This window comes from Aplidium turbinatum, chromosome 1, assembly GCF_918807975.1.
Source record: "Aplidium turbinatum chromosome 1, kaAplTurb1.1, whole genome shotgun sequence".
NCBI classification, from domain to species: Eukaryota; Metazoa; Chordata; class Ascidiacea; order Aplousobranchia; family Polyclinidae; genus Aplidium; species Aplidium turbinatum.
In genome coordinates this window covers 35,027,356-35,049,272 of record NC_137472.1, presented here as the reverse complement: position 1 = coordinate 35,049,272, position 21,917 = coordinate 35,027,356, and the positions used below count along the sequence as shown (strand labels likewise).

General features: G+C 37.7%; 1 pseudogene; it reads left to right on the top strand.

Annotated features, from left to right (window-relative positions):
• Positions 1–8,231: 8,231 nt before the first annotated feature.
• LOC145765182 (catechol O-methyltransferase pseudogene) lies at positions 8,232–8,930 on the top strand (annotated as a pseudogene).
• The last annotated feature ends 12,987 nt before the right edge of the window (positions 8,931–21,917 follow it).

The following is a 21,917-nucleotide window of genomic DNA, read 5'->3' as shown; positions in this document are numbered from 1 at the left end:
CTCGTTAATCCTAACTGTTTCACAGCTTAAAGGGAATTGGCTGTATGTAAAATTATGTAAAAAAAATTTAGTCACAACATTGCAATGCATGCAATTGATTGAGTTTCGCTTTTAGCAGCATTGTGGAATTCGTCATAGCACAGAACTAGGGAACTGTGTTCCGAAAGCTCGTGTAATTCGGTATTGCCACCAAGAACTCGCAGCATCAGGTTAATACAGATCGCCAGAATCTACACTGTGAAGATTGCAATGCATGTTCTTCATTACTCTACCAAAAAACAATGTGTAAACTCACGCTACAATTACAGTCATAAGTCACCTCATCATTTCAACATACTGTATATGAGCAGTTCTAAAATTCACATAGTTTTAATTTTCGGATATGCTCAGCGTGAATAATTTCACAAAGTGAATCCCAAATTTTGAAACCGTGCCTTAAAAAATAACAGAGATGTCACTTTTAAAGCATAAGAAGAATCGACAACCTCCCCCTCAAACTGAGCAAGACTCCAGGAGCCCAACCTTCTAAGGGTTAAGTTGTAAGAGTTAAGAAATAAATGTGCAGTTTGTTGAGAGTTTGAAAAATTTGAGCAGAAAATATCCAAATGTTAACAAATTTTATGAAAAGTATATCCCAAACCAATGTGCTCCAATATTGAAAGTAATGCTTCTAACATATAACTTACAAAATCAATATGCTCAGTAGAAATTGTAGCCTGCAAGTTTAGATTTGAATTTGAAATAGTTAATTTAAAATAGTTGTACAGTGGTTAAGATAAGATTTGAAATAACTTTTCAACTTATTTTTAACATCTGAAAATATCCAAATGCTTGCAAATTTTATGAAAAATATTGACTTCGAAAGTGATGCTTTAAACAACTTACAGTGTCAAAATACTCCTAGCTGAAAATGTAGTCTACAAGTTTAGTTTATAAAATTTTAGAAATCCCTTTCAACTTGTTAAGATTTTATCTCATTATGAAAATTTGTATTTTGAAGCACATGTAGGCCTATTATGATCTTATTGATGAGATCTTTTTATGTATTGAGTTATTTGTATTGCTATGGTGCTTTCGCATTATTTAGGCAATAAGCCTTGGTGATTGACAAATTATATTTACTGTATATAGACTACCAGACAATTGGGAGCAGCGTATAATTTTTAATCAGGTGGTCTATGCTTTGTTGCAAAACCTATTTGGGCGCATTTAATTATATTTGTGCAAGAACTTTTTCCCACCCCCAAAAACTAACTTTCCCTACGCCTTTGGTGTAATCTAAATAAGCTAAGCTATGAAACTAGAGCTGCAAATAAGAGTACAGATTAATTATTTGAGATGGCTTATGAACTACAGAAAAATAAGGCTTATGCAAAGCTTTATTTCTATAAACTACGAACGTTTTCGGCCATACTCAAACTAGCCCTTCTCAAGTAACGAAAAGCTTTGCAGTTTCATTCTTGTGCATTTCGTTTTTCAAGTCATTGTATAGATTAGTTATTTCAATGTAGATGTTATTGTAAAATCAGTTATTTTCGTTACTTGAGAAGGGCTAACTTGAGTATGGCCGAAAACGTTCGTAGTTTATAATTTTATGTTCACTCTAATATATTATGTTAAATGCCGTGTGGTTGTTTGGTTTTATCTGTCTATGGTTAAAGAAAATCACCTCTCTACCAAAATTGCTTTATTTCTGTTTTCCATTTTTTAAGCTCACTAAAAAAACACAGCAAGTTTTATCGACTTTCTCGTTACCTACGTTGATCAGCACGAGATTCCCCAACCCCAAAGCTTTTGTGAGCCAGCATCTGACAGCGAGCAGTAGTTTTAGGGACCACTGTAAAATGTTGAGCACTTAAAAACAGCACTAAGAGACTTTAAAAATGATTAAGAAATGATTAATATTTTAATTTTAATTTTCTAGGCAATTGTTTGCAGCAACTAATTAACATCCTTTTGTGTTGCCGGTACATTACTTAGTAGTCTTAGTCATTTCGTGCAGCGCTTACGTCATGTTAAACATTCATTTGCTTACAAATCTCTTTCGCACAAATATAAGATGTAAAGTTAGTCCGACAAACGAAAAGCAGGAATGAGTGCGATGCCTCCTGTAAGCAGGTATCACGCTAGATGTTACTACAAATAAATGCAGACAGGGCCGTTGAGAGGATAGTTTGGGCCTGATACCGAAGAGATCTTCAGTTCCTAAGTCAAGATGCAAGTTAGTTTCTTTAAGTTCCAGGTTCCTCTAGAAAATTTTCGGGCCCTGAAATCATCTCGGGCTCTGGTACAAAAGTAGCCTACCCCCAAGGACCCTTCTATCAAGGCTACTAAATGCAAAAGGTCTAAAAACGGCAAAAGTGTTTCATACGAAGAATGGCAATGTTTTAAAAGTTGCGCTTCGATTGAATTCACCTTTGTATTTAACAAACGGTAAAGTTTTGCGCAACTGTTTTCGTAGCTCAGAAGCGTTTGAGTTGAGGAATTACTATTTTAAGAAATTAAGTTTGAGTTGAGTAAAAGTACTCTGAGTTCGATTTCGCAACATTACAAAACTACTACATAAAAGGCCTCGAATAAACATTTTTCACTGACTAATTGTGAGTTTCTCAAATAGCTCATAGTGCATTATCAAGAAAAAAAGAACAAATTTGTAGTTTAATATACAGTAGCAACAATGCATAGGCTGTAAAAGAAGGGCCATAAAAATGTACCGTTTACAGCTGTTTTAATGAAAGAAGTAGCAAAACTAATTTAAGTGGTAAAAAAAAGAAAACTGGTTAGGTAAAACCAGCAAACAACGATACAGCATTGTCGAAATGTATTCATCTTGTCATTCATGGCCATCCCAGCGATCACAAACAACATAAACACCATTGAACAGGATAATTGCTGCTCCACAAAATGTTTAATACATTTCCTCATTCAATTGCTTAAATAAAAGTTGCTTGGGCAAAGATTAACTGGCCCCTACTAGCGTCACAATGTGTTTTTTTTTTCTGACGTGCTAAAAAGACACACTCTGCCCAGTATAATGCAAGTAGAACTCACAAGCAAATGTTTTTCAAAAATTTGCTTTTTTTAAAGCAAAACAAAATTAACAACAAGTCTGTAAAATTTATTGCAAAAGTTACAGTTTTTTTTTAAGGTGCTGTTCACTTACTAAGTTAAAACAGTGTCCCATACGATGATTCATCTTTCCAAAATTTTGAGAAAGAAATTATGTGTGGTTAACAGAACGCAAGAAACATATCAAACTTTGAAATGTTTTCAGTCGATAAATGGTGTCAATGTTACAAATTTAAGAAAAGTAGGTCAATTACCCAATGTAGTGGTAAGTTAATATTTTCTTGATTAAATAAAAAAGTGGCCATAATTTTTCTTGAAACACACTATTTTATCGATAGGCTATCGGTATGTGTATCAATTGGTCAATAGCTTTAGAAAACTGATTTTTAGATATTTTTCGAAATAAAGCAGCAAAAATATAGCATAAAAAAGTATTTTTGTAACTTGATCTTTTATCCTATGTTTCGTGACGTTGAATTAATGTCAAAACAAACAGTTTGTTACCTGAGTAGTGAGTATTTCCACGCTTGATGGCTTCATGAGGTTCATTCAATCTAGGACAGGTTTGTGATACTTTTTAGCTAACATGTTTTAAGTTAACAATATTTATTTTGGCTGAAAATTTACTAGCGTTATATAGACCAAAGTTCCAAGAGACAACGGAAAGTTTCTGCTGTTGAAAAAATGATTTAATTTTGTTTTTGAGCAAGTGATGTACCTGTATAATCCCTTCGGAAAATCAAAAGAATGTCGGTTTGATAAAGACTGTTGAATCGAAAACCATAACAAACAAGCTCCGCTGAAAGGATGCACGGATATGACCCAGACGCAAACGTTGAATCAGATGTTGAATCAAGGTAAAAAACGAAGGTTTGCTGTCTGGGTATGACGCCTGGCTGGTTGTTAGGCTATTTAAGTAACGACAATATTTGTCGCACATTCATTCCATACATATATTGCAAGCAATGCATGTCATCTGTAGCTTCTGTCTCGTGCTCTGACACTTGACAAGACAATCCCACGAATAGTATGTTCTTTTAATAGCTTTTTTGTGTTATCATTTTTGTAATTTCCGCTACTTTTTACCTATATCATGTCTAGAATTATAATTTTCAAACCTTCTGTGGTTCTTTTTCCTTTCATACGTCCGTCAAATACACCGTTCAATGCATAGGCGTAGCCAGGGGGGCGAAAGGGGCCATGGCCTCCCCCCAAATTTCCACATTTTGAATTCCGAAGTGGAATCTTTTGTTGAAAATATAATATAATTTGTATAAATTTATATCGTTTTCCAAGACATCTGGCTATTAACACCCCCCAGGACTTGTTTTAGACACACAGAAAGACACCAATGAATTTTGAAAATCGTAAATCGCGCAAAGTTTACGCGATTTACGCTTCTTTTAACTAATCTGTGGAAGCAATTTCAGAATCGCTTACTATGTTGGGTTTTTGTGTAGCTGAGTTTTTTGTGTTCTCTAATTTTAGCTGCAGTTTTTGCCCGTTTGTTTGTAACAGCTACGCTAAGTTAATAGCTGTTTATCTGTTAATAAATTTCATACAAATATTACCCTGAAAGTGTTTCCAGAAAGCGCTATAATTCATTATTTGAGTGTAATTTTGCAAAAATTTTTCACCACCCTCCACCACCTTTATTGCTTCCCTTGCTTAACCCACCAGGATACGCCAGTGCAAATCAGGTGGCGATGTCTTAAATCAAACACTTTGTCGTTCTCTTCAATTCATCAAATATTTGCCCCCCCCCCCCAAATTTTTTTCTGGCTACGCCACTGGTTCAATGTGTTAACATTTCTCCGTAAACTACATTTTGTATGCAGGTCTTTCTTTTTGTGATCCATATCAGACATCTCATCACACGATTTCTTGCAAATACTTTTTCGCCTGTGACGTTGTGTTTCCATATTTTTTTCCATCTTCTTTTTGAGTATAGGCCTATCATTACTTTTTTTTCCAAAAAGCGGCTAAGTCTGCTTGATAAGCGACGAACCGCAGTTTCTTCTGAGTGTCAGTTAAGCGATCTCACAACTCCTCGCTTGCCTGGTTCCAGTCACAAACTTCATGTGATTCATTTATAATTTGTAGAGTTACCGGCAAAGATAGAAATAACTAAAAATTATTCCTTCTGAAAGAAGCTAGTAATTGAATGTTATAACTTTAGCTTTGAATACAAGTACCAGTTATAACCTCATACTTCACCAGCAAAAAGTAAAAGTTCTATCGGGTTATATAGTTTACAAGAAAGAACACAGAAAGAGACGCTTGCAGAAATGTTTATTTGGGTGCAGTCACGGGTATAGTATCATGCTCTCAGCTGTAAATTATGCTTTATGAATGCGAAGTGTGGCCAGATGTGGCAACAGTGTTGGGCGCGATAACTCATTTTTAAGTTAAGCGATAACGATAATCGATAAACGAAAAATGCCTAAAGCGATAACGATAAACGATGAATCAACAAAAAGTTAAGCGATAACGATAAACGATAAATTATCGCCGATAATGTCCGATAACAATAATTTTTTTTTCTTGATTAGCGCTGCCCCATCCCATGCAGCACGAACTGTTTTCATCAACATGCCGAAAAATCGAACATAATATATTGTAAAGGGACAAAACTTTTTGTAAGTAATGCATAAATAGAATCGCAATAGCGGCAGTGGGTATCGAATCTTCAACCTCTTGATCCAGAATCAAACCACTGAGGTAACCGCCGTGCTTATAATTATACCTTCAGATACCAGTTGGATGCTTTTATCAATTGAGTTACACTGCCGCTTACGTGCAGTAGGCAAAATAATTAAATCAAATGAAAATACCATAAAAAATTCCAAACTTTGTATTTTGTTTTCTGCTTAAAGGGCTGTTTACAGCAAAGTCAGCAATAATTAAAAAAATTCCCAAAAACGCAAAATGCTTGAAAATTTATCAGTAATCGCGTTATTGGTAGTAGGCCCTAAAAATGTGCATACTGTGAAATCCATCAAGCTTGTCAAATTAGTCGTGTTTGTTTAAGAACAATAACATAATTATCGTAATTTACTGATAATTTCAGATAATTTTTTTTTTTGTTTTCTTTGTGAACACCATCATTAAAGCAATGGCAAAACGCTCAGTTGTTGAGATAAGAATTACAATGTAGGCACTGTATTAGTGGGAATAAAAATATTTGATTGAGGTAGGATATGTCGCACAGGTAGGCTACAGTAAATGAGAAAGGTTATACTGTATTTAGCATAATTTTACCACGCAACTCGATCCGCCTATTGTCATGCAAAAACTACTACAAGATGCAAAAAATGTGATGTCGGTCTGCATGTTAAATGCTTCAAGCAATATCATATTTCGCAATGACTTGTTTCAGTGATGTTGTGTTACTTTGCTAATTTTCATCTTCATATTTTTTGAACTTTCATTTCAATAAAATGCTCGATGACAATAATGACATGACAAGACATGAACAAGACATTTCCCATTTATCACTTTGAGCGATAAGTAAAATGTAATAACGCTTAAGCATTACGCACAAGAAACTTGTGAAATCTGATAACGGATTTGCCTAGCGTCTTATATATAGGACGGCTTTTTTCTCAAAACGTACAAACACAATTAGAAAAAAAATAATTGTGATATGTTTTTTAGGTCATAATTATGCAATAGGCCTATTTAAATTTTCCGAAAATTTTTTTAAGTACTTTCACTTTCGGCACAAATGGGTTAACTTTTTAAGTTAAATGGCACTTACGAATTCGGTTATTATTTTTGGATTAAAGTTATAACGCTAAGCTAGAAAAAATCGATCTTACAGTCTATAACCGATCTTGTGTTGTTATTGTGTGTGAATTTTGTCTTTTAATCTGAGTTTGTGACGTAACCGCACGTCTCAAGGCAAGTTCTTGCAATTTTAGTTAATCTACTCATCTAAAGATTTAATGCGCTTAAAACAGTAAGTTTCGTGTTTTGACGAGAGAGATTTTATTTTTTTACGACAATTACTAAAAACTAACACTTCCAACGAAAAAAGAAAACACAAGAATAAAATAGTTGATCGTGAGGTGGCGCGAAAGACCATGTTTCCGATGTAAAAGCGGCCTCGTATTGCGACACTTTCACAAACCACTTGCCAATTTCCTTCGCTTCGCATCAAAGGAATCTGTACCGCCTGTGCGCTTACATTTTAATTGTAAAATTCACTCGCGATTGACCATTGCAGCAAAACAACAAGAGACTTGTTGCATGCATTTCATTGCAGTGCAATTTGCAACTCTAAAAATTATTGTGTTGTCAGGGCCATCGCTGCAGGGGGGCGTGCCCCCTCCCCTGATAACGACCTGTGCACACACACTTCAGGCACTGAAGAAGAACTGGTTTTAATTTTAGTTTTATTAACTAGGTGGCTAGTAAAAGTATTACTTTTCATGATCTTTCCACTTGTGTGTTGATCCGAAATAAAATTTATCGGCGATTAATTATCGGCGATAATCAAATATTGCCTTTGACGATAACGATAAACGATAACTGAAAAAATAACTAAGCGATAACGATAAGCGATAAAAATTTATCGCCGATAATTATCGCCGATGAATTATCGGCGATAATGCCCATCACTGTGTGGCAAGGTAGCAATTATTTCACAATAGATATATAGGTTGGCTACATTTTGTGTTTTCATGCAGAATCGCATAAAACCTTTGATCGAAACTGCTATAAGGCTACTACGTTAAAGAAACTATGCGTGCTACGAGTAAAATTACTTACTTTCACTGCAATAGGCCAGTTTTTGCTTATAAATAGCCTTGATTTGGAGCTTGACATCAGATGGGAGCAGTCTGATGATTAAGCGAATGTTTGCAGTTAATTTTGGTCTACTGTAACACGAAAGCTCAACGTCCTCCCTTCTGAATTAACTTGACATTTTGTAACTTTACGCTACGACTAAGCACACCCTTGCGATTTTCTTGCGGCACACAGTTTGGGAAAGCGTGGCCTAGACAGCGTTAAATGGGTAAACGGTATTTTTAGGCATCTTTAGGCTATAGCTTACAATGCAGTTTTTTGTGTGACTTCGTTCTGGAGATGTAATCTTTTAGCCATTACAGGTGTAGAGGTTTGTACAATTGTGAAGCATCAATAGAAAGTTGCTAACAATGCCTGATGCAGATATTGTCGATGTTTTGAACATGGAAAATGATTCTGATAATCTGAATAAATTTTGTGAAGGCATTTTAAACTACGTAAAGAAAACCGCAAAACAAGGAAATCTATCCAGCGTATTTTCAAGCATCGAGGAGTATTGTGCCTCTCATCCTAAATATGCAATAAATATTGGGAGTAAAAAAGCAAAAATTTTAGATTCGTTAGTTCTCGAACGCCAACCAAATGCTGTCTTAGAGCTGGGAACATTCTTTGGATATGGTGCTCTCACACTAGCAAGACTACTGAAACCCGATGCAATGGTTTATTCTGTAGAAATGACATCCACATTTGCGGCTGTAGCAAAACAGATTGTGGAATTTTCTGGAATGACGAATAAAATCAAAATAATTGTAGGAAAGAGTCATGAAGTCCTATCAAACTTTTCATTATATGCAGAAGTTTCATCATTTGATTTTGTGCTCATTGATCATTGGAAAACGCAATACAAACCAGATCTGATTCTGCTTGAGCAGTTGGGATTGATCAAAAATGGAAGTGTGGTTGTTGCTGATAATGTTAAATTTCCAGGAGTTCCCGGTTACTTGGAATACGTCCGTGACAATCCCAGATATCATTGCACGAACATCCCAACAAAACTGACTTACTTTGACAACGAAGATGCATTAGAAAAATCTGTTTATCTTGGTTAGATGGGCTACTTTGACCTATAGCACATTAGTTGGAAGCATTGACTAATTACATTGATTTTGTTTTGTTATTTGTGTGTCTTGTACTATGCATTTACTACAATGAAAATTGTAGCCTATATATCGCACAGTACATTCGCAATTTGTTGTACTTATCACTGTAATCATCATCATCATCAGTTAATAAGGCCATCATTATCAAATTTCGTAGGCCTGTAAGCACCCAAGGCACTTACTTTTTAATAATATTTTTTTTATTTTTTTGTAAGAAATCCATGCCCTATCCAAAGTCACTTGCTGTAATAATGCTCAAAATAGTTTTGAAAGCCTGGAACAAGTGGTGAATGTAGGTTCAGGTATTTGCTTGTATTGGAGGGTCTCCGATTCAGCTACCTAGCTTTATATTGGATAAGTATTCAGGTTATTTTGCATACGGAAACTTTTTCGAAGCAATTTTTACCACATAACTTGATCAAACCAAAAACAATGTCAAACTGAATTTTTCATGCCATAAAGGCTAAAAACTATAAAATATTTCTACTTAGTTTAAAAAAAACTATAAATTGGCAACTCTGTCTCTTGTAAAATCTAGCAATCGCCATTGTTGAGTTTTATAACACAAAAAAAAACAGTCAGCTTAACTGCCACTTTGGAGAAGGGCCGGTTTACGCGTTGTAGCCTGTTCTATTGCCTGTTTCATACTATTAACCAGTTTACCTCCTTTCTTTCGCAGTTGTAGCCTGACGGGTAGGTTATACATTCTCAAAATGTTATTACAAAAAAAGGTGTAAGCCGATATTGATTGGTGATGTAAATTCCAAAGTGTGAAACTTGACAACCGTGCCCAGGCATGAAACCACGTGGGCCTGGGCCCACCTACTTTATTTTCAGGGTGGGCCTGGCTCACCCTCTTTTGAAAGCCAAATTTCTTTAAAAAGGTAGCGAAAACGGTGAATCAAAGAGGGAGTTGCGAAAAAAGGTCTTCACTCGTTTAATACACACTAGTTTGATTACCTTTGATGGATCAATGATGAAATCCAATCTTCAAACTTTTCTGTTGAACCCACTATTGATGGGCAGCACGTGTGGGTGTGGTTGTGTGTAATTGGTGGAGCAATCAATCAATGTAACTATTTTCTATTGTTAAAACAATGACATCATTACATATGCATTTACTGTAGGCCTATAATGCTGCAGATTATTAGGCTACTCCCAGGTTGGTATTATAGGCTAACTGTGTGTGTATTGTTGCCTTTTATTTGTGTGTACATCGCCATACTTTGTAGGCTACAGCGCCATAGATAGAGCAATTTACAATTTTTTTGGCCAAATTTGGCCCAAAAATAGTAAAATTTCGCTTGTTGGCACGAAAGGAAATCATGGTAACACAATCCAGATGTCGGATTGACTTTGACTGCTGTGCCTTTGGGCCCACCTACTTTTAATATGGTTCCTCCATGCCTGAGCGTGCCCCAATTGCAGCCGTCTTTACAAAAAACCATTTACAGACAGCGTTTTAAACTTTTGATGGGTTATCGACAAACTGATAATAACTGCTATTATCTAAAAAATGCGTGTTTGAATAACTCCCATACAAAAATTGGAAAGCTATTTTTAGGCCTTCATGTACACCAATTAATTACAACCAATACTTCTCGCAAGGACGACAATAACGCAGTAAGGTAGGCTACCGTGTGCTGCCAAAGCGCACTCCTCCATCAAATTTTGCCTTATGTTTCCAAACCTAAATTCACTACTACAGTAAGTTTTAATAATGCACTGAAATGTAAAATGTAAATCATTAGCTATATTACGTTTACTTCTTTAGCGTAAATGCTAAAATTTACTTTGCATGCGCTGACTTAAGATGCTAACTACAGTCAATAGCAGAAAGCTATATGCCCATTTGGAGGCATAGCACTGGGCTAAATTTTTAGCTGTGTAGAAAATTCTTCGAATTATTGCACTTTGATGAATCTGTTTTAAATAGCATGTTACGTCGTAAGTTTTTAATTGCGGTATGTAAATATTTTGAAAGCTGCGTGAGTTTCGCTATTTATTTTGTCATAAACTTACGTTGTGTGTGACCTACGTTATTAACTTAAACCAGTGTAATAGGATTTTCGTTTGTTATAAAGCTTTGGTGGAAAGTTTGCTTTGTTGCTCAACCGGCCTCGCAGTTTGAGGTGTAGGCTACTCTAGTTTTTGGCATACCAATTTTTTATTTTACTTAGGCCCAGTGTTGTACGCGTCATTGAAATAATTTGACGGCGTCAGCGTCAGCGCGAATTGCCTAAAAACTTTACGGCGTAAAGGACTGCGTAAGCTCTTAAAGAAATTGACGGCGTCAGCGTCAGCGCAAATTTCTAGCGCTATTTTTTGCCAGCGTCTCATAAAACGGAAATATTTCAACCAAGTTCAGGCTAACAATAGCTATAAATAAAGAGCAGGTACGGTATTATGTTTTGAGACTGTATTGTAATTAACTGCTCAGCCTATATAGGGTAGACTGGGGTAAGAAGCCCTCCTTAAGCAAAAATACGCACCAATCTTCACATTCACTATTTACTGAATCATTCACCAACTTAACATAAAGGCACAATGCAACTAAACAAGTTGCCCATAAAAGCAAAGATGAAATTTTTGAACGAAGCACAAAATATGACAAAATTAAAAATTAATAAAAGGAGCGTTTTACCCCTGCGCTGGGGCAAAAAGCCTATGGGGTAGGCGTTTTACCCCACCAAGCTTTATGAGCCAGAAATGATCTCAAACAGAGAATTAGTTTGTTGTAACGTTGCCAGTTTAAGTAAATTTAATCTACAGTAACAATGTTCACATTATGCTCCCTACCAAAATCTAACATTTGCCAACTTTAGAGCCCATGTTTCATTATTTCCAGGCTAAAAAAACAAGAAAATATTTTATTTCTATGCTGATATCTTTATGATTTAAATGCATTCAGAATTCGACATATCTACACATTTTGCAGAAAGTTATTTGTACTGAAAAGATACTTAATCTAACAAACATCAGCACTGTAGCTATGTCTACATAATAGGCTATGCTATGTAGCCTACAATAAGTTTAAAAAGTATTGTTGAACTAGAATTCATCATCTGAGCTGCAGTTTTGGCAGACATAAACACGTTCACCAGAGGTGCATTCTTCATGTGCCCAATGCTTACACATGCTGCATTGCATCCACTTTTCTCCTGGCCTACTGTTAGAAAACGGCTCCCCATATACTAAGCAAGGCCATCTCTCATGATCTAAATCATCAGCAACAACGTTTTCTTCTCTTTAGCTTTCTTTTAGCTGCCCTATGCATGGACACAGTCTTCTTTTGGTTTCTTGAAAGTTTGCTAGTAGCAAGCCTGTAAAATCTTTTTGTAAAGAGAATATGTGATTAATTGTGCTTGCTCTGATGTAGGCTACGCTTTCGTTTGGGCTTAGCACTCGATGTGGCATGTGTGGGTGTGCACAGCTAAAAAAATCACGTTTTGCTCTTACAATGTCTTCTCTCATAAAATCAGTTGATGAACTTGACGGCACATTATGATGAAAGGTTGAATCAGTAGGCCTACCATGTTGGCTTTCCAAGAACCCTTCATTTTGCTGTCTTCCCAAGGACTTATCACTTTGCTGCTTTACCTGGAACCCTTCACTTGGCTGCTTTGTCAAGGACCCATCACGTGGCTACTTTTCTTGAGACTCATCAATTTGCTGCTTTTCGGAAGACTCATCACTTTGTTGGTTTCCCTGAGACCCGTCAATTTTCTGCTTTTCCAAGTATCCATCACTTTGCTGGTTTATCAGAGACCCATCACTGTGCTGTTTTCCTGGAACCCTTCACTTAGCTACTTTTCTTGAGACTGTGTAATGGCTACATTTTGTGTGTATGGTGTGGTGGTGGGGTAACGATATCAATGGCATTTTCTTATGAAAACTTCACAGCTTTAAGCATTTTATGGCTATGATGTCCATCCAGAATAATAATGTGTCTTCTTTTGATGGTTTTAGCAATTGCACAAAAGTGATTCAACTATGCCATGAAGCTATCTTCGACAGTCCATCCACTCTTAGTGCAATGTCCAATTGCTCCAAGAGGTTTGTTATTCATAGGAGAATCTGCCATGCGCTTTCGCAGTAATATGAAAATGGGTGATGTGTAAGAGCCAGCTGCATTAGTTGCACAAATGACTGTGACAGTTTTTCCTCTTTCTCCACTCGTTATTATCCCCACTCCTCTTGATTTTTTCGTCGCAATTATTTTGGTTGGCTTATAAACATTCGATATGCCAGTCTCATCCATGTTCCACACAATAAGAGGTAAAAAGCCTACCATAGGCGTTTTACCCCAATGGCATATTCTCCATGGTAGGCTTTTTACCCCAATGGCATATGCTTTAAATTTTCGAAGTTTTTCTAAGGCATCTGCAGCTAATAAGGCCCGGCCAGTAATAAGGCCCACCTCCTGGATCTCCGTTGTTACAAATCTTTTAAACAAAATTGGAAGCTCTGATTGCTGCTATGGTGAATTTAGACTAACTGGTAAAGTTTCACAGCCTAAAATTGAGAACTTTTTGAGTTACGGAAACTTGAAGTTTGGGGGACTGAAATTGAGTGGTTTTATTAATTTTCACATATTTTAGACTGTTCTGCAGTTAACAAACCGCTTTGACTTCCGTTTTTTTGCATTTTATGTGAAAGATATGTGCATGCTGATGCAGTAAAACCAATAAATTTGAACTTTTTTTCTAATTAAAGCAAGACTGATAATGATGATCAGACTAGGCTAATTTTAGTAATGAGGCCCATGGGCCCCTGGGGTAACGTTGTGCACCCCTGGTTAAGAAAGTGAGGGTTAAAGGCTTGAGTGACCTAAAAAATTCTTGTTACACCATTAATCCAATTTGTTATTGCAATGAAATATCATAATTTCAGAATCAAAATACTTTATCATCCCTACCATATCTAAAAACACCATGTCGCTTTTTAAAAAATGGAGCATGGGGCGGGGGAGGGAATACTTGTCTCTATGTATTTAATTATTAGTTATGTGCCTGTGTTGTCGATTAGAATTTGTTTTGTGGTGTTGTTATAGTGAAAATACACCTTTGCCAATCACTTTTGGTGCTAATTCAAACCGGGCCTTATTCACAACACGTGCATCTAATAAGGCCCGCTTGAGATTTTTTTTATTTTTTTTATATTTTACAACCCCTTTTACTTAGAAACTTGTTTCATAGATATGTTGTTTAGATAGACCCAAAGTATCCTCATTCCAAGTTTCGTTCAAAATTATGCAGTATTTAGAAAAGTATTGAGGTTTGAAAATTAGCGGGCCTTATTAGCTGCAGGTGCCTTACTACCTTAAAAACTTGGATAAAACTATCGTTAGCTATCCCTGGAATTAGCAACTGACTGCTCCGTAACAAAATATCAAGGTGCGTTCTTCTTTCTGAGAAGAGCAGTACTTCATTTCCTGATTTAAATTTTTATAAAAAATCAAGCAAAACCAACCATTTTGGTCTACACTTTTCTTGCGTCAAGTCGGCTTCCTTTAACACGCGTTTAATGATTACCCACAATGCACTCATACACATGGTGGTAGTATTTATTTATTTACACAACTCTGTAAGGAGAAATTTAGGGTAGGCTTTTTACCCCGGGTGGGCTTTTTACCCCAGTCTACCCTAATTAGTTATTTCCTTGCAGAAAAACAAGCATTTCAAAACGTTTGTCTGACAATCTGCTGCGTTTGAGACGCATATTCAGGGGCGCCGGAACAATTTTTGACTGGAGGGGCAGGAGTATGAAAAAAGGGCACTTTTGTTGCTGAAAGGCCAATTTTTTTAAGTTTTAAGATAAAATGCTCATCTATCAGCTCATTATCGAGTAATGATACAAGCGTCCGCTATACAAAGAACAATGGCACAGAAGGGCATCATGCTATTTTATAATGATGTAATATAACTTACTGTGATGAAGAATTTTGTGTCGTGAATATTATTTTGAGGCAAAAATAGAACATTATAATTAGGCTAAAAGCGAATAGCATAAATTGTTATATTGCAAAGTGTGCAGTAGCTTACATGACCTTAAAAGGGCACTATTGCCCCCTCTTCCCTCCCCACCCACAGAAATTTGAGGGCAGGGGGCATCCGCTCCCCTGCTCCCCCTCCGCTTCCGGCGCCCCTGCGCATATTGTCCTTTCCAAGTGAAAACATGCGTTCCATAGCAGCGCTGGTTGGTATTGGTGTGTTGTACTTCAAAAACAAGTTGAAAACGTTTAGTCGGAAAGATATCACTGTTCCAAGCGTGCTGTGATAGTTTAGCATGTATAAATGTTTTAACGAGGTCCACTGCACCAACATCGCTCTTTTCAGGGGCATAGAGCTCTTGAAATAAAGTATATTCAACGTCCGCGATGCCATTCATGGATTTTTCGCTTTCAGTCTCTGATCCCTCGTTCTCAATACATGGGCAATCACCATTTGGCGAACTTCTTCCGCATGTATTCCAGGGAGCTATTCCAACCAATGCAAAAACTGGTAATTCGGATGAGTCACGCTGGCCAGAATACATTGTGAAACTCTTATTGTGAAACGAGATTTTCCATGAAAACAAAAAATGACGCTTAGCGCTTGACGCTTAAAATCGGCAAAATAGTTGACGGCGCTATCACTTCCGTCAACTGAAAAATAAATTGACGGCGCTAGCCTCAGCGTCAGCAAAAAGTTGACGCCGTCAAATGACGCCGTCAAATTGACGGCGTCAACGTACAACACTGCTTAGGCCTATTAACCCTTAAAGTCTGGTGTTAAGTTTCTCAGAAGAGACTAATTGAGGCATTTCTGAAGCAACAGCTCTAAAAATGAAGAAACAAAAAAAATTATGCACGTTTTTTTTTCCCCCGCCAGACCCTATAATAATGCTGTTTAAGGGTTAATTGTTGTTAAAAATACAAATATTTTACAGAAAGTGTTCTTACATCAAGTGGAGCCAGTGTAGGCTACAGTAAGGAAGCGCCCATGCGATTTCAACCAACTTTATCGATGATAAACTGTTTTGTTTTGATCAACAACGCACGACTACAAAATAATTGACACGGCGAGAAGAACACAATAAACACAGCCAGGTCAGAGACTTGGGGTGGCGATGCACCCGAAAGGGTAGTCCACCAGCTTAGGTCGCGGTGGTCAGGCTGGGGAGTCTAGCTATCTGTGGAAGAAAAGTGTGAATCAAAAATTTTATCCAACTTGTCGGAAAAATTTAAAATAGTGGAGCGGGTAGAGAGAAAAGTTTAGCTTTCCTCCAACACAAATAGTTCTGTCCACGACGGGCGGCCAGATGTGTGAGGTGACTGGTACCGACAGTAGTTTTATAGCCGGGCAGCGCCCATGTCGCCATCACGTGACCGTAACACAGGTACGTTTGACTCCTATACCTACCTATATATGTCTGCCCGTAGGCAGAGCGGATACACTCTGGGGTCTCCCAGAAACAACAGAAGCTAGTCCGGCAGCCCGTGACGTATTTGTAACATCATAAGGTACAAAAGGTTTGAGTGTTTTATCAACCTTGCCCCACTGTGGGATGTTCAGAAACCCACATCCGAGGTTTCACTGCTGGGGCGTTTGGGGGCTACGGCCCGGTGAAAAACCTATTTTGGGGGTCAAAAAACATCATAAAGTACAAGAAAAAAACCTACGCCAGATTTTATGCCTTCACTTGTAGACTTTGGAACAAGTCGATCTGGGTGCCCCAGGTGGGGCATTCCCGAATAAGGGGCCCCCAAAGTTGGGGCAAAATACGTAAAAATAACATCATAAGGTACAAAGATGAAACTTCTTTCATCAGTTCGGGCATGTTCTACTGAGTACGAAACAACTTTTCTTATGGCCCCAAGGTGGGGCTTAACCTCATTTTAGGGGTAAAACCCCTAAAATTCACAAAATTAACATCATAAGGTACATGGATGAAACCAAGTGTAGGTGATAGTACCTCACTTACGGATTTCAGAGCATTAAAATTTGGTCGCCCCAGGTGAGGCATTCCCGAATAAGGAGCCCCCAAAGTTGGGGCAAAATACGTAAAAATAACATCATAAGGTACAAAGATGGAACTTGTATCATCAGTTAGGGCATGTTCTACTGAGTTCGAAACAACTTTTCTTATGGCCCCAAGGTGGGGCTTAACCTCATTTTGGGGGAACAACCCCTAAAATTCACAAAATTAACATCATAAGGTACATGGATGAAACCAAGTGTAGGTGATAGTACCTCACTTACGGATTTCAGAACATTAAAATTTGGTCGCCTCAGGTGGGGCATTTCCGAATAAGGAGCCTCCAAAGTTGGGGCAAAATACGTAAAAATAACATCATAAGATACAAAGATGGAACTTGTATCATCAGTTGGGACGCGTTCCACCGAGTTCGAAAAAACTTTTCTTATGGCTCCAAGGTGGGGCTTAACCTCATCTTAGGATATACAACCCCCAAATTCAAGGTTGTAGCCTATTTGGATGAAACCAAGTGTTTGTAAAACGTCAAAAATTTTTTGGTTCAGCTGAGGATTTTTCCTAGCACAAAGACTGATACCGGATGCGAAAGTCATAATTCCATAATAAGCAACTGCGCTATAATTTAATATTTTACTGGTTGAAGACTGTAGTGTACAGTAGCATACAATGTGATAATGATTTGGCGCAACAGGCATGCTTTCGTCATAGACTATTAAGTGTTACTCTGTATGACAACATGATGATATTATGCTACTCTTGTGGTTATATTTCGTAAAAGACAAGAGTCGAAGACAATAATAGCGCATAGAGAACTCCACGTGCTGTTTCTGAAATTCTCATACTGACTGCCGGTTAACCTGCGCCATTAGAAATGTAAGATTTAGGATTATAGGTTAAAGATTTTGAATCTTGCCAGTGTGTAGTGCCGGTTCCAGTAGCCTACCATTTTAGTTCTACTCAATAGAAAAGGTTAATTTGATGAAGATATTTACAACAAACTAAAAGCTAAGCTACATCTCAGGTGAGCAGACAGCATTAGTAGCACAGAAGCATCTGGCTGATGCAAAAAGTAGAATTCGACCACGACAACTACCGGTAGTAACCAGTTTACAAGGGCTATCAAATAATAAAGTTTTAGTCTTCAATTGTTTAGAATACCGGTAGCGTAGTCTACGTTTTGAGTTCCTACCAAGAATTTTCAAGGAAAACCGAAACAGGAGAAAATGGCAAGACTGCCCAGTACTGGTATGGATACTTAAAACTTGTCAAGACGTACCTCCTCTTTGCTCGGAGTATTCATTCTGCAAATCATCAGTTATTGTTTGTGCACTGCATAGGAGAGATGTCAGGCGTGTTCTTCATTTTCAACCAACCAAATTATGCAAGATGGATTTTGCGACTGCAGGATAACATGCTAAAAATGAAAGAAACTCACCCTGGAATAAGTGATCTGTTTTCACCCTGGAATAAGGCATCTTGTCCGTAAAGAGAACTGAAAAAAACTTCAATGGATGTGCTGTTGATCAAACTTTGGAGCAAACAATCAATGCAGAATCCGTCAATCGACTCACTGGGATTACGTCTTTCACCAATTCAATTTGTGCCAGACAGAGATGGGCACTTACCCACTTTATGCGCCAAACGATCCTTCCTCACTTCTATGAAGATCTGGGGATGACATCAGCAGAAAAAGCATCATTCGACCTTCATCCTTCAAGCATCGATAGAGATTGCAGACATTTGGATAAACTAATGCAAAAAGTAAGCAATACAGTTAATCCATTTAGTACAGGCTTCGATGTATCCTTTCTATTCAATATTAGCACAGGAAAAGCAGTGGCTCCTGCCACTTCAAATTTTCTTTTGAATGTTTTTCAAAAAGGAACTGAGGATAGAAACAAATTTATTAGTCAATGCCACCAGGACGCTAGCACCTTCAACAAGCCAATACGTAAAAACAAAATCTGCAACTTTGCTTCTGAAGCTGCCGTTGTCAAAAGCATAACCCGCGAAGGCAAATTTTCTCACTTGAGAATGGAACGCAATTTGATTGGAAGGCTTCTATGTTTAGCAGTAGATCACAAGGTAGACATGGAATTGATGCTGACTTACTCCTTCACACCAGTACCACTGTCTTTGTGCCATATGGATGCAACGATGAAATCAACCCAAAAGTCAATGCTTTTGAAGGCTCTTTAAAAGAAAATTGAAAGTACAGATCCGCCTTTTGTTGACTGCACGTTGATCGATGGTATGTTTCTTCTTCACACTCTTGGATATTTGCCGATGACGTTCGGAGGTGTTGCAAAGACGACTTTGAAGAAATTGTGCAGACACAGTGGGAAAACAATACACGTTGTTTTCTATAGAACTGTATCGCCGTCCATCAAAGATGCCCAGCGAGATCGCCGAGCAATTCATGACTTCCGCGATCAGCAATACGTCATCGAAGGGGAGGCCATGAAACGACCTGTTAATTTTGCAGCCGCAATGAGGAATGACAACTTCAAGCAAGCATTGGTGTATTTTCTTGTTAATTCTTGGAAATCAGATGAGTGTTCAAGCTTCCTCGACTTAAAAGTTCTTTATGCTACACTTGATGAAAAATGTTATGTTTATCGAAAAGATGGCGAAAAAATGTTGTCTGGTGAAGAGGAGTCCTTGTTATGCTACCACGAAGAAGCAGATACGCGCCTAATGTACCACATCGTCACCGCATGCCAAGATGTGAAAAATGTGGTAGTCCGCTCTAATGACACGGATGTTCTGATTATACTGTTGGGAAATTTGTCGTTCGTACAAAAAGACGTAAACATATGGATGGAAGTTAGTGTAGGCTACAGGCAAACAATACTCTGAGATATATTGATGTATCAAAGCTTGGCAGTACTCTATCTCCAGACATGCTTTGGTCGCTTCCCGGTTTTCATTGCTTTACAAGCTGTGATTATACAGCTGCTTTTTTGGGTAAAGGGAAGGCTCGACCCCTTAATATATTGTAGAAATATGTGCATGCTCAACATGTCTTTGCTGCTTTGGGATATTCGAAAAATCTTGATGAAACCATTGAAAAGGGCATTGAAAAATTTGTGTGCCAGATGTATGGATGTAAAAGTGGTCATTGCCTTAATGAATTACGATTTTAAAAAATCATTGAGACATACAAACCGAAAGGTTCCAATCCATTGCGACGACTGAAAGGTTCAGATGGAAGCAACTTTCCCCGTGCAAAACTGTGCTCCATCAGAAAATACTCAGAGCGAATTACATTTGTGGCATTTAGAATTATGTTGCCGAAAAAGGAAGCTTTTTCCAGACACCAGTTGAAAGCGGCTGGCGTTTGGAAGATGGTAAATTCACTCCAGCTTGGTTCCATGGAGATCCAGTTCCGTCCACGCTGAATAACGTTCTGCAAAGTGAGAAGGGTTTGGACCAAGACGGAACAGAATCAGATGATGAAACAACAGAAACGGATGAATGTGACTTTTCTGACGACGAACCTGCAGACCTTTAATGAATAAATGTTTTTGCCTTTCTCCACCTCAAGCATAAATAAATTGTCGGCTATAGCCTACATAAGCAACTTTTTACCTTTATTCTTGTAAACATGTGGATAGAGTATGATTTGAACTTGTAGGCTATTAATTTTACGGTTTCCACCAGAACTCACGAAACCACATGGAACAAACTGTTACGATTAATCTTTTCACATGGCTGCAAACCGGGGCCAATGGTGCATAGCCTACTCAAGAGAGATTATGCAGGAGGCATGCTTTTTCAAGAAGCCTTTTGACTTGATGAACAGGGCATACGTTTTCAAATAGTTCAATGTGCATCTTTTCGTTCTAGTGTAGCCTATAGTTTAACGTTTCTTTCGCACGCCTTCCAGGTTTCGTTATTTTGTAGCGAGCAATTTTTCCATTCCTTTCAGCACAAATCACATGTTATTCGAGAAGTCCTCTCAGTTGTTTAAATGAGACCACATAGTGTGATTTGTTTCTGTTCAGTGTTTAGCCTGAGAGAAACTTAAATGTAGGTAGGCCTACGTACAATCAGGGGCGGATTTTCAAACTAAATTAGCCCGGGAATTTAAAAATAATAACGGTCCAATTCTATCAAAATAGATTTAGCATAAAAATGCTCGTTTCACAAACAATTTATTTCATTTCAGAAAAAGTCTTTCATCGGTAATATGATGTAGGCTATAAAATTAGACATTGTACGTATTTGTACAGCAAGCTTCGATTTGTAGGCCTAACTTGAATCAATGTCAGTGTTATTCAAACAAACAATAAGGATATAGCGCTACGACTATTATATTTCAAATAAAATTTTCTTTTGTAGCCTACATAAAACAGGACAGTCAGGGCCGGATTTAGCTGATGGGGGGCCCGGGGCACTTTTAGATCGGGGGACCCCCATGCGAAAAACCATCTCTACGTCTACAGTAGCATCAGTCCAGTACTGCACAGCATTTTGCAGACTTTAAAGGCCAAAAGGAAAAAATATATAACAAAATCACATTTTTTTTCACATAGGGGAGCCCTTCAAAAGTCGGGGTCCCGAGGCAACTGCCCCCCCTAAATCCGGGCCTGAGGACAGTGACCCTCTGACCGGCCAACCGGGAACGTTCTCGAATTCCCACTAGGCTAATGATTAGCCGCCAATCCACCCCTGTGTACAACATCTATTTTCATTGTGATAAATTTTAACCTAATAAGCAAATGTTATGCTGTGTATATAATATATCTTACATACTTCGTTGATTTTCCAAAATATTTGCAGACGTTTTGAAATATAAACGAGAGACACTATTGGTTTTATATGGTTTTATACCTTATGATGTTAATTTTGTGAGTTTTTGGGGTTGTATCCTAAGATGAGGTTAAGCCCCACCTTGGAGCCATAAGAAAAGTTTTTTTCGAACTCGGTGGAACGCGTCCCAACTGATGATACAAG